Here is an 11,047-nt window from a genome sequence, read left to right as displayed (position 1 = left end):
GAGGCGAGAGGCCGTTCCACCCAGCAACAGCCCCTCCACGAGGACAATGGACGTGCAGATGAAATGAACCTAGATAACCAGGCAACAGCCAGACATGGTTGCCCGCTTCTCATCCTACAGGAATCATGCAGCACTCTGAGAGAACTGGGAGGACCAGAGTTTCCTTGTTGGCAGATATAACCGGAATTCTCTGTTCCAAAAGGATCACAGCAGTCGAGTCCTTGCACCGTGACGGTGTTGAGAAGGAAACACTCGTACAACGGTCCCCATGAGAGTCGTCCTCCGTGAACAGGAAAACGTTGACCGTGGAAGTCTTTGAGCCAGACCCAGGAAACCCTAGGCCCACGAGAAGCGTGAGAGTCAGGAAAAGAGGAGGCCGGTATGCAGGCCACATCCCAGCCAGCCTCAGTGCATCCCACTCCCATGTGTTTCCCGGAATGACAGCCGAAATCGAAAGCTGGCCAGAATGGCCCGGGACTGTGCTCCAACTGATCCCCCAGCACGTTGGAGTCCTTCCACATGGGCACCGGGCCAGGGTGCGGACCGCTAGTGCGACGGAGGGAACGCGGGGGTGGAGTCGGAAGTACTTTCCGTATTCATCTGGAAGCACCTGTTTAGCAGATGAAGGTGGGGGACCCCATGCACACCTCACCAGATTGCATCCTCACCCCATCTGAGCTAACTGCTGCCCACCCTCTCCGTCCCCGGAATGAAATCCCAAGACGATGGAGGAGTGCCCGCCTCATGACCTCACGACGTGAAGCGGCTGCTCAGCTAGGAACCGAATTCGAGGGGGATTCGAGGAGCCCTGCGCACAGGACTGCTAGGATCTGGCCCCGGCTTGGAAACGGGAAAATGAGGCACTCGGAGGTTTCTGTTCTCGGGTGTGGTGTGCTCCTCTTCCTTGTTAGCAGACTTGCTGCTTTGCGGGGGGGGGGAGGTGCTTAGGGCTCCCGCGAGTCTCAGCCAGTGCCACAGTTCACCCCGGATTCAGGAACCACGGAAAACAATAAAGGACACGGAGCCCCGGAACCCAAGAAGAACCTCACAGAGAGGCGGACCAGAAGGTCGGTCGACTCGGGAGTGGGAGGGGGTACATGAAAAGAAAAAAAAGATAAGGGCTACAGTGCTTGAGCCATATTCCCATCAGCAGACGTCACGTACACGCACACAGCACACAGGCAAATACAGACACACGCCCACACAGACACACGCACGTGCGCATCCACACACACACACACACACACACACAGTGCCGCCTACACACGCGGGCAGCCAACACTAGAAACAATCCCGCACAAATACACCTCCGGGCACCTTCTCAGGCTGCGCGGTTCTGCTCGCCAGGAAGCCCCTCCCAGGAGAGGGCACCCGGAGAACACAGGCCTGCTGTAGTCAGAAATCACGGGGGCGGGGGCAATGTTTAAGGAGACTGACCCCCACTCGGTCCAGGCAGGCTTGACGTATGGCGCGGATCCTTTTGGATGGTTAGGGATTTCGCGGTGGATCCCTGGGCCTTCCCCGGACGTTTCCTCAGGCTGGATTGCCCCTGCCCTGTCCTAGATGGTGAGACTATAGCGTGGATCCCCCAGATAACACAGGCGAGAACCCAACACCGACGCCCATCACAGAGGTCCCCACTTCTCCGATAAGCCGCCGGGACTCGTCGCCAGGCAACGAAGACCTTCACTGTGACGCAAGCCAGGGCTCCGCACTCGCGCCGGGTGCCCGGCCACTGGCGCATGCGCACTCGAGGGGCTGGCTCGGGCGCCAGGCTGGCATGGTTGTCAGCCTGCCTAAGCAAGGAACATGGTGCAGGCAGAGCCAGCCTGGTCTGAGGAAAAGGGCTGCCTCCGAATACCATTGCGGGCCGAGAAAAGTCTCCTCCAAAGGGCCTCCCGAGGTCGTCTCCGTGGTCGGCTCCCCCTGGAGGAGGAGGCGATGGGAGACTGCGAGGAGGGCGCTGGAAAGCGCTCCTGGGACTTCATTGCGGAAAACGGCTCTGTGCAGGAATCGGGTCCCAGAGGGTTGGGAATGCAGTCTGGTGAGTTGTGGAGGGCTCTCCGGCTCATGGATGAATACCTGAGACCCCAGAGGAGGGTGTCAACGGAAGATTGCGGGGCCCTTGAGCTCACTGCCTCCCTTCATTCTGGGCTGTTTAGGGACTCCTGCTTCTCAGCACGGCAGTCGGAGAGAAGCGGGAAGCGCGACCAAGGGAAGGACACGGTGGAGAAGGGGTCTCACCCCTGGAACTGGATTCCCACGGTTGTACGTGAGGTGGAGAGAGGGTCTCAGAGGCCTTCTGCGGCGATTGCAAGATTGAAGTGGTTGTCCACTAGTGCGTTCGGGGGCACTGTGGATCCCCCGTGAGAGCAAGAGAAAAGCAAGACCCGCCTGGGAGAACCAGAAGGTTTGTGCTGGAGTCCAAGTCAAGTTCACGGATTCTTGCCAGAGGAATCAAGAGCCTCCAGCAGAGTGCAGACAAATTCGGGCCCTACAAGGGGACCACGATCCACCACGTGGATTGAAGTGAGCCCACTCCAGAGCCTTGTGCCCCCTGAAGTTCCTGGCAGCCAAAAGATCCGAGGCGAGAGGCCGTTCCACCCAGCAACAGCCCCTCCACGAGGACAATGGACGTGCAGATGAAATGAACCTAGATAACCAGGCAACAGCCAGACACGGTTGCCCGCTTCTCATCCTACGGGAATCACGCAGCACTCTGAGAGAACTGGGAGGACCAGAGTTTCCTTGTTGGCAGATGTAACCGGAGTTCCCTGTTTCAAAAGGATCACAGCAGTCGAGTCCTTGCACCGTGATGGTGTTGAGAAGGAAACACTGGTAGAACAGTTCCCATGACTGTCATTCTCTGTGAACAAGGAAACGTTGCCTGTGGAAGTCTTTGAGCCAGACCCAGGAAACCCTAGGCCCACGATAATCGTAGGAGTCATGAAAAGAGGAGGCCGGTATGCAGGCCACATCCCAGCCAGCCTCAGTCCATCACAGTCCCATGTGTTTCCCGGAATGACAACCGAAATCAAGCTGGCCAGAATGGCCCGGAGTTGTGCTCCAGTTGATTCCCCCACACGTTGGAGTCCTCCCACATGGGCATCGGGCTATTTTGCTGACGGCTAGTGTGACCAAGGGAACGCAGGAGTGGAGTGAGAAGTACCTTCTGTGTTCATCTATAAGCACCTATTTAGCAGATGTAGGTAGGGGACCCCATTCACACCTCACCAGATTGATCTGACCTAACTGCTGCCCACACTCTCCGTCTCCGGAATGAAATCCCGTGATGATGGATGAGTGCCCACCTCACGACTTCACGTCGTGAAGCGCCTTCACGTCTGGAACCGAGGTCGAGGGGGATTCGAGGAGCCCTGTGCACAGAACTGCTGAGATTTGGCCCCAGCTTCGCCACAGTAAGACGAGACACTCGGAGGTTTCTGTTCTCGGGTGTTGTATGCTCCTCTTCCTTGCTTGCAGAGTTGCTGCTTTACAGTGGTAGGTGCTTTGGGCTCCTGGGAGTCTCAGCCAGCCCCGCAGTTCACCCCGGATTCAGGAACCGTGGAAAAAGTAAATTACACCAAGCCCGGCAGCCCAAGCAGAGGTACACAAAGGGGCTTCCCCAAGGTCGGGTTCCTTGAAAAAACATTTTTCAGTCGTTCAACCATATTTCTTTCCGTGGATGCCACGTACATACTCACAGATATACACACACACTGCAACAGTCACATGCAGTCATCCAACATTCACTACACTCCCACATACGCACCCAGCCTGGCAGCTTGTGAGGCTGTGCCCTTCTCCTCTGCCAGGAAGCGCCTCCAGGGAGAGGGCATCCTGGGAAACACAGGCCTGCTGTAGTCAGAAATCACAGAGGGGCAACTTTTAAGGAGACTTATCCCCACTGCGACTAGGCCTGCTTGAAGCTCCCGGGGATCTTTTTGGATACTTAGAGATTTTGCGATGTATCTGTTGGCCTTACCCTGACTTGTCTTCAGAATGGCCTGCCTCTATTGTATCCTGGATCATGGGTGTGTCCCATGGATACCCAAAGTAGACACTTGAAAACGCAATGTGTACGCATGTCACAGAGTTTCGCCTCTTCGCCAAGTGGCAGAGACTTGTCGCCAAGCAACTAAAGCTTTCACTGTGACTCCAGCCGGGGCTCACTACTTGCTCCTGGTGGCCTCCCTCTGGCACGTGTGTGACGCATGCTCAGTCTCCAGGCTGTCCAGGTTGTCAGCCTACCTAAGCAAGGAAAATGGTGCAGGCAGAGCCTGCCTGGTCTCAGGAAATAGGGTGCCTGCCACAAGCACTGCGGGACCTTAGAGTTCCTTACTGTAGGGCTTCCTCCTTTTGTCTCCGTGGTCATGTCCTGCTGGAGGAGGACAGGCTTTGAGACTGTCAGTTGGACCATGGAACCTGTGCTTCTGATTCCATTCCCAAAAGAGGCTGTGTGTAGGAATCGGGTCCCATTGGGCTGGGGATACAGTCTTGTGAGTTTTTGAGGGGTCTCTTTGAGGTGGAATTTTTAGTTAAAACTCTGGAGGATGGTGTTAGCAGAAGATTGCTGTGTCCTTAAGCTCACTGTCTTCCTTCATCCTGGGACTCGCAGGGGCTCCTGCTTCTTAGCACAGTCGTCTGGGAAAGGCAGGGACCACGACAAAGGCAAGTCCAAGGTGGAGCAGAGGTCTGACACCTGGAGCTGGCATCCCACCGGGGCAGGTGAGGTTGAGAGAATGTCTCAGAGGCTGTCTAAGGGCGATTTCAAGCCTGAAAAAGGTGTCCAGGAGTGGTGTGGAAGAGCACTGTGAACTCTCCATGAAAGCAAAGGAAAATCAAGTAGCACCTGGGAGAACAAAGAGGGCCCATGTTAGAGTCCAAGCCACTTTGAGGGATTCCTGTTAGTGCACTCAAGAGCCTCCTGCAAAATGCAAACCACCTCAGTCCCCACAACGAGATCACTACCCACAGTCTGACCTGCAGCCAGCTGTACTGCAGTCTCTGTTGACTCTGAAATCCCTGGCAGCCAACCACATCCATGACGAGAGGAAGTACCACCCAGCAACAGCCCAATGAAAGACCCTCTCCACAGTGACGAAGGTTGTGCAGATGAAATGAAACACAGCCTAGATTACCAGGCAAAAGCCAGACACGGCTGCCTGTTTCTTATACTATAGTAATAATGTAGCTTTTTGATGGAATAGAGAAAATAAGAGTTTCCATGTTGGTGGAAATAACTGGAATCCACAGTTCCAGCAGTATCACAGTTGCCCAGTCATTAAAATGTGACAGTGCTCAGAAGGAATGAGTCATCCAATGGATTTTAATGATGGTCATCCTCTGTGACCTGGAAATGTTTACTTGGAAGACTTTGAGCCAGAGCATGGAAACCCTAGGCCCAGGAGAAGCACAGAAGTCAGGAAAAGAGAAGGTCAGAGTGGAGGCTAGTGTTCATGCAGCATCAGTCATCCACCCCACTGCCATGTGGCTCTGGGAATGAAAGTCCAAAGGAAGAGCTGGCCAGAAAGGCCACAGTTTGGGCTTCAATGGTTTCCTGAACGTTGGATTCCTCCTTCCTTGGAATCGGGCTATGGTGTGCAAAACTTCTGCAATGAAGGGAATGCAGTACTAGGGTTGGAAGCACCTTCTGTGACATTTGTCTGCACCTCCCCTGAAGGGGAAGGTTCGGGATCCCATCCACACCTCACTAGGTTGTATTCTCACCCATATCTGACCTTATTGCTGCTCACACTCTCCGATGCAGAATGAAATACAAAGACGATGGAGGAGTGCTTGCCTCACCACCTGAAGCTCCTGCTCTGCTGGGAACCAATTTCAAAGTGAATTCAATAGGCCCTGCGGACAGGACTCCTACACTTTGGCCCAGGGTTGTCCTCAGTACAATGAGGCCTTGGGAGGTGTTCCTTCTTGGGTGTAGTGTTTCTAGAAGAATGGCTCCATTGCAGGGAAAGGTGATTTGAACCCCTGCATGTCTCAGCCAGTCCCCCCACTTCACCGCAGTTTCAGGAAACACAGAAAAAACAAACACGCCGCCTAGCAGCCCAAGCAGAGCCACACAGAGAGGCGCACCAAAGGTCAGTGGACTCAAAAGGACAAGCATCCCAGTGTGAGAGCCACGTGAGCCACATCCTTTCAGCAGACACCACTTAAACGCACACACATAAACACACACACACCCACACCGACACATGCACATGCAGACATCCAACACTCACAACACTCCCAGAGAAACACACTGCCCAGCAACTTCTGCAGCTGGGCAGTTCTGCTCCACCAGAAAGCCCCTCCGGGGAGAGAACAGCGCCGGAGAACACAAGCAGGCTGTACCTATAAATCCCAGGGAGGCAAGTTTCAATGAGACTCACCCCTACACAGTCTAGGCAGGCCTGAAGCATCCTGCGGATCCTTTGGGATCCTTAGGAATTTCGCGCTGTATCCCTGGGGCTCCTCTTGACGTTTCTTCAGGCTGGGTCGCCCCTGCCCACTTCTAGGATTGTGGGACTATCCCATGGATCTTTCAGAGAAGACAGGCGAGAGTCCACGGCGACGCATGTCCACAGAGGTCCCCTTCTCCGCCATGATGCAGGGACCCGTTGCCAGGCAACAGTGGAATTCACTGTGAGGCAAGACACAGCTCACCTCTCGCGCCTGGCGACACGCTACTGGTGCATACGCATTCGCGAGGTGCACTCTGGTGACTGATTGTCAGGGCTGTCAGCCTACCTAAGCAGAGGAAAACGGTGCAGGCAGAGCCTGCCTGATCTCAGGATAAAGGCTGCCTGTGACAAACACTGTGGGACCCTAAAAATCTTGACCACAGGGCCTCTTCTGGCCATCTCTCTGGTGGTGTCTCGCTGGAGGACGAGGTGACTTGAGACTGTGAGATGGGTGCTGGAAACTCCTCTTCTGATTCCGTTGCTAAAACAGGCTGTGAGCAGGAATTGGGTCCCATGTGGCTGGGAATACAGTCTTGTGAGTTGTTTGAGGGGTCTCTGGGAGATAGAATCCTAGTTAAAACTACGAGAGGATGGTGTCAGCAGAAGATTGCGGGGCCCTTGAGTTTACTGCCTCCCTTCGTCGTGGGCCTCCCAGGGGCTCCTGCTTCTCAGCACGGCTCTCTGGGAAAGACAGAACCATGTCAAAGGCAAGTCCAAGGTGGAGCAGAGGTCTCACACCTGGAACTGGTATCCCACCGGGGAATATGAGGTTGAGTGTCTCAGAGGCTGTCTGGGGGTGATTGCAAGCCTGAAAAAGGTGTCCAGGAGTGCTGTTGAGAAGCACTGTGGACCCTCATGAAAGCAAAGAAAAACCAAGGCTTGCCTGGGAATACGAGAGAACCCGTGCTGGAGTCCAAGCCACCCTGAGGGATTCCTGCCAGTGGACCGAAGAGCCTCCTGCAAAATGCAAACTACCGCAGTCCTCACATCTAGATCACTACGCATAACCGGGCCTGCAGCCAGCTGAACCGCAGTTCCTTTTCTTCCCTGAAATCTCTGGAAGCCAAGAAGATCCCTGGCAAGAGGAAGTACCCAGTGAAATGAAAGACCCTCTCCACAATGACAAAGGATGTTCAGATGAAATGAAACACAACCTTGATTATGGGGCAAGCGCCAGACATGGCTGGCTACTTCTCAGCCTATAGGAATCATGCAGCCCTCTGATGAAATAGGGAGAACAAGAGTTTTTTGTTGGTGGTGGTGGTGGAAATAACGGGAATCATGGGCCCAAAAGTATCACAGCTACCCAGTCCTTAAAACGTGACAGTGTTTAGAAGGAAACATTCATGCATTGGATTTCCATGAGAATTGTCCTCCATGAACTGGGAAATGTTTACTGTGGAAGACTTTGAGCCAGACCATGGAAACCGCAGGCCTAGGAGCAGCATGGAAATCAGGAAAAGAGAAGCCCAGAGTGGAAGCTAAAGCCCACGCGGCATCAATCATCCATCCCACTGCCATGTGACTCCAGGAATGCAAGTCCAAAGGGAGTGCGGGCCAGAAAGGCCACAGTTTGGGTTCCAACCATTCCCCAAACGTTGGATTCCTCCTTCCTCTGAAACGGGCTATCATATGCAAAGCTTCTGCAATGAAGGGAATGCGAAGATGGAGTTGGAAGCAACTTCAGTGGCATCAGTCTGCACCTCTCCTGAAGGAGAAGGTTCTGGATCCTATCCGCACCTCACCAGGTCAGCTCTGCCTCACCAGATTTTATCCTCACCCATATCTGACTTTATTGCTGCTCACACTCTCCGACCCAGAATGAAATGCCAAGATAATGGTGGAGTGCCGGTCTTAGGACCTGAAGCTCCTGCTCTTTTGGGAATCGAATTTTAATTGGACTCAAGGGGCCCTGCAGACAGGACTCCTATGCTTTGGCCCAGGCTTGGCCTCAGGTAAATGAGGCCCTAGGCCTTGTCTGTTCTTGGGTGTGGTGTGCTTCTCTTATTTCTAGAAGAGTGGCTCCATTGCAGGGAAAGGTGATTTGGATTCCTGCGTGTCTCACCCAGCCCCCTCTTCACCGCGGTTTCAGGAACTGCAGAGAAAACAAAAAACAGGCAGCCTTGTAGCCCAAGTGGCGCAACACAGAGGCCACAAAAGGTCGACCAACTCAAAAGAACAAGCGTCCCAGTGTGTGAGCCACATCCTTTCAGCAGGTGACACTTACGCACACAGAAACACACACAGAGACACACACATGTAGACATCTAACACTCATAGCATTCCCACAGAAACACACAGTTCAGCAACTTCTGAGGCTGCACAGTTGTGCTCTGACAGAAAGCCCCTCCAGGGAGAGAGCAGCCCTGGGGGGTTGCTACAGGCAGGCTGTACCTAGCAATCACAGTGGGGCAGCTTTCAAGGAGACTCACCACTGCACCATCTAGGCAGGCCTGAAGCATCCTGTGCATCCTTTGGGATCCTTAGGAATTTCAGGCTGTATACCTGGGGCTTCGCTTGACATTTCTTCAGGCTGGATAGGCCATGCCCACATCTAGAATCACGGGACTATCCCATGGATCCCTCAGAGAAGACACGAGAGTCCAACACTGATTCATCTCCACAGAGGTCTCCTGTTCTGCCAAGCCGCAGAGACCCATCACCAGGGAACCGTGGCCTTCACTGTGATGTGAGAGACAGCTCATCTCTCGTGCCTGGTGCCCCGCGACTGGCTCATGAGCATTCCCGAGGCAGGCTGGGGCACCTGAGTGTCAGGGCTGTCAGCCTGCCTAAGCAGAGGAAAATAGTGCAGACAGAGCCAGCCTGGTCTCGGGAAAAAAGCTGCCTGTGACAACCACTGCGAGACACTAAAAGTCTCAGCCATAGGGCCTCCTCGGGCCATCTCCGTGGTCGGTCCCACTGGAGGAAGAAGCACATCCAGACTGTGAGGTGGGCACTGGAAACTGCTCTTCTGATTCCATTCCTGAAAGAGGCATTGTGCTGGATTCGGGTCCCACGGGGCTGGGAATACAGTCTGGTTAGTTATTGAAGGGTCTCTGAGTGATGTAGTCCTAGCTAAAATGCCTGAGGGAGGTGTCAGTGGGAAACTGCCAGACCCTTGAGGTCCCTGTCTCCCTATACTCTGGGCCTCTCAGTGGCTCCTGCTTCTCAGCACAGCTCTCTGAGAAAGGCAGGAACCATGTCAAAGGCAAGTCCAAGGTGGAGCAGAGGTCTCACACCTGAAACTGGAAAACCATGGGGGCAGATGAGGTTTAGAGGCCGTCTGGGGATGATTGCAAGCCTGAAAAGGGTATCTGGGAGTGCTGTTGAGGGGCACTGTGGATCCCCCATGAAAACAAAGAAAAATTAAGTCTCACCTGGGAGCACAATCATCCCATGCTGGAGTCCAAGCCACTTTGAAGGATTGCTGCCAGTGGACTGAGGAGCCTCCTGCCAAGTGCAAACCACTCCAGTCCCCACAATGAAATCACTACTCACAACCCGGCCTGCAGCCAGCCGAAAGGCAGTCTCTTTTGATCCCCGAAATCCTGGCAGCCAAGAAGATCTGTGGGGACAGGAAGTCCCACCCAGCAACGGCCCAATGAAAGACCCTTTTCTCAATGAAAAGGACACGCAGGTGAAATGAAACACAGCCTAGATTACCAGGCAAAATCCAGAAATGACTGGCTGCTTCTCATCCTATAGGAATCATGCAGCACTCTGCTGGAATAGAGAGAACAAGTTTCCTTGTTGGCGGAAATAACAGAAATCCACAGTTCCAGCAGTATCACAGCTGCCCAGTCATTAAAATGTGACAGTGTTTAGAAGAAAACACTCATGCAATGGACCCCCATGAGGGTTGTCCTCCATGAACTGGGAAACGTTTTCTGTGGAAGACCTTGAGCAAGACCCAGGAAACCCCAGATCCACAAGGAGCGTGGAAGTCAGGAAAAGACAAGGCCAGAGTGGAAGCCAATGCCCAGGCAGCATCAATCATCTATCCTACTGCCATGTGGCTCCAGGAATGAAAGACCAAGGGTGGACCCGACCAGAAAGGCCACAGTTTGTGCTTCAAGAGTTCACGGCACGTTGGAGTCCTCCTTCCTCTGAAGCTGGAGATGGTGTGGACAGCTTCTGCAATGAAGGGAATGTGGGGATGGAGTTGGAAGCACCTTCTATAACATCTGTCTGCACATCCCCTAAAGGCGAAAGTTCAGGATCTCATCCAGTCGGATACACTAGATTGTATCTGCAAGTGCTCCAGTGGGTGAGACCCATCCTTTCACCAGACCCCACTTACACGCACACTCAGAAACACACACACACAGACACATTCACACTCGCAACATTCAACATTCAACACTCGCAACACTCCCACAGAAACACGCAGTCCAGAAACTGCTGAGGCTGCACGGTTCTGTTCCACCAAGACCCTCACGGGAGAGAGCAGCCCCGGGAAACACAGGCAGGCTGTACCTAGAAATGACGGAAGGGAAACTTTCGAAGAGACTCACCCCCATGCCGTCTAGGCAGGCCTGAAGCAACCTACGAATCCTTTGAAATCTATAGTGATTTCGCATTTT

Source organism: Mandrillus leucophaeus, unplaced genomic scaffold (assembly GCF_000951045.1).
Source record: "Mandrillus leucophaeus isolate KB7577 unplaced genomic scaffold, Mleu.le_1.0 Scaffold1919, whole genome shotgun sequence".
NCBI classification, from domain to species: Eukaryota; Metazoa; Chordata; class Mammalia; order Primates; family Cercopithecidae; genus Mandrillus; species Mandrillus leucophaeus.
Note: the sequence above shows the minus strand (reverse complement) of the source record.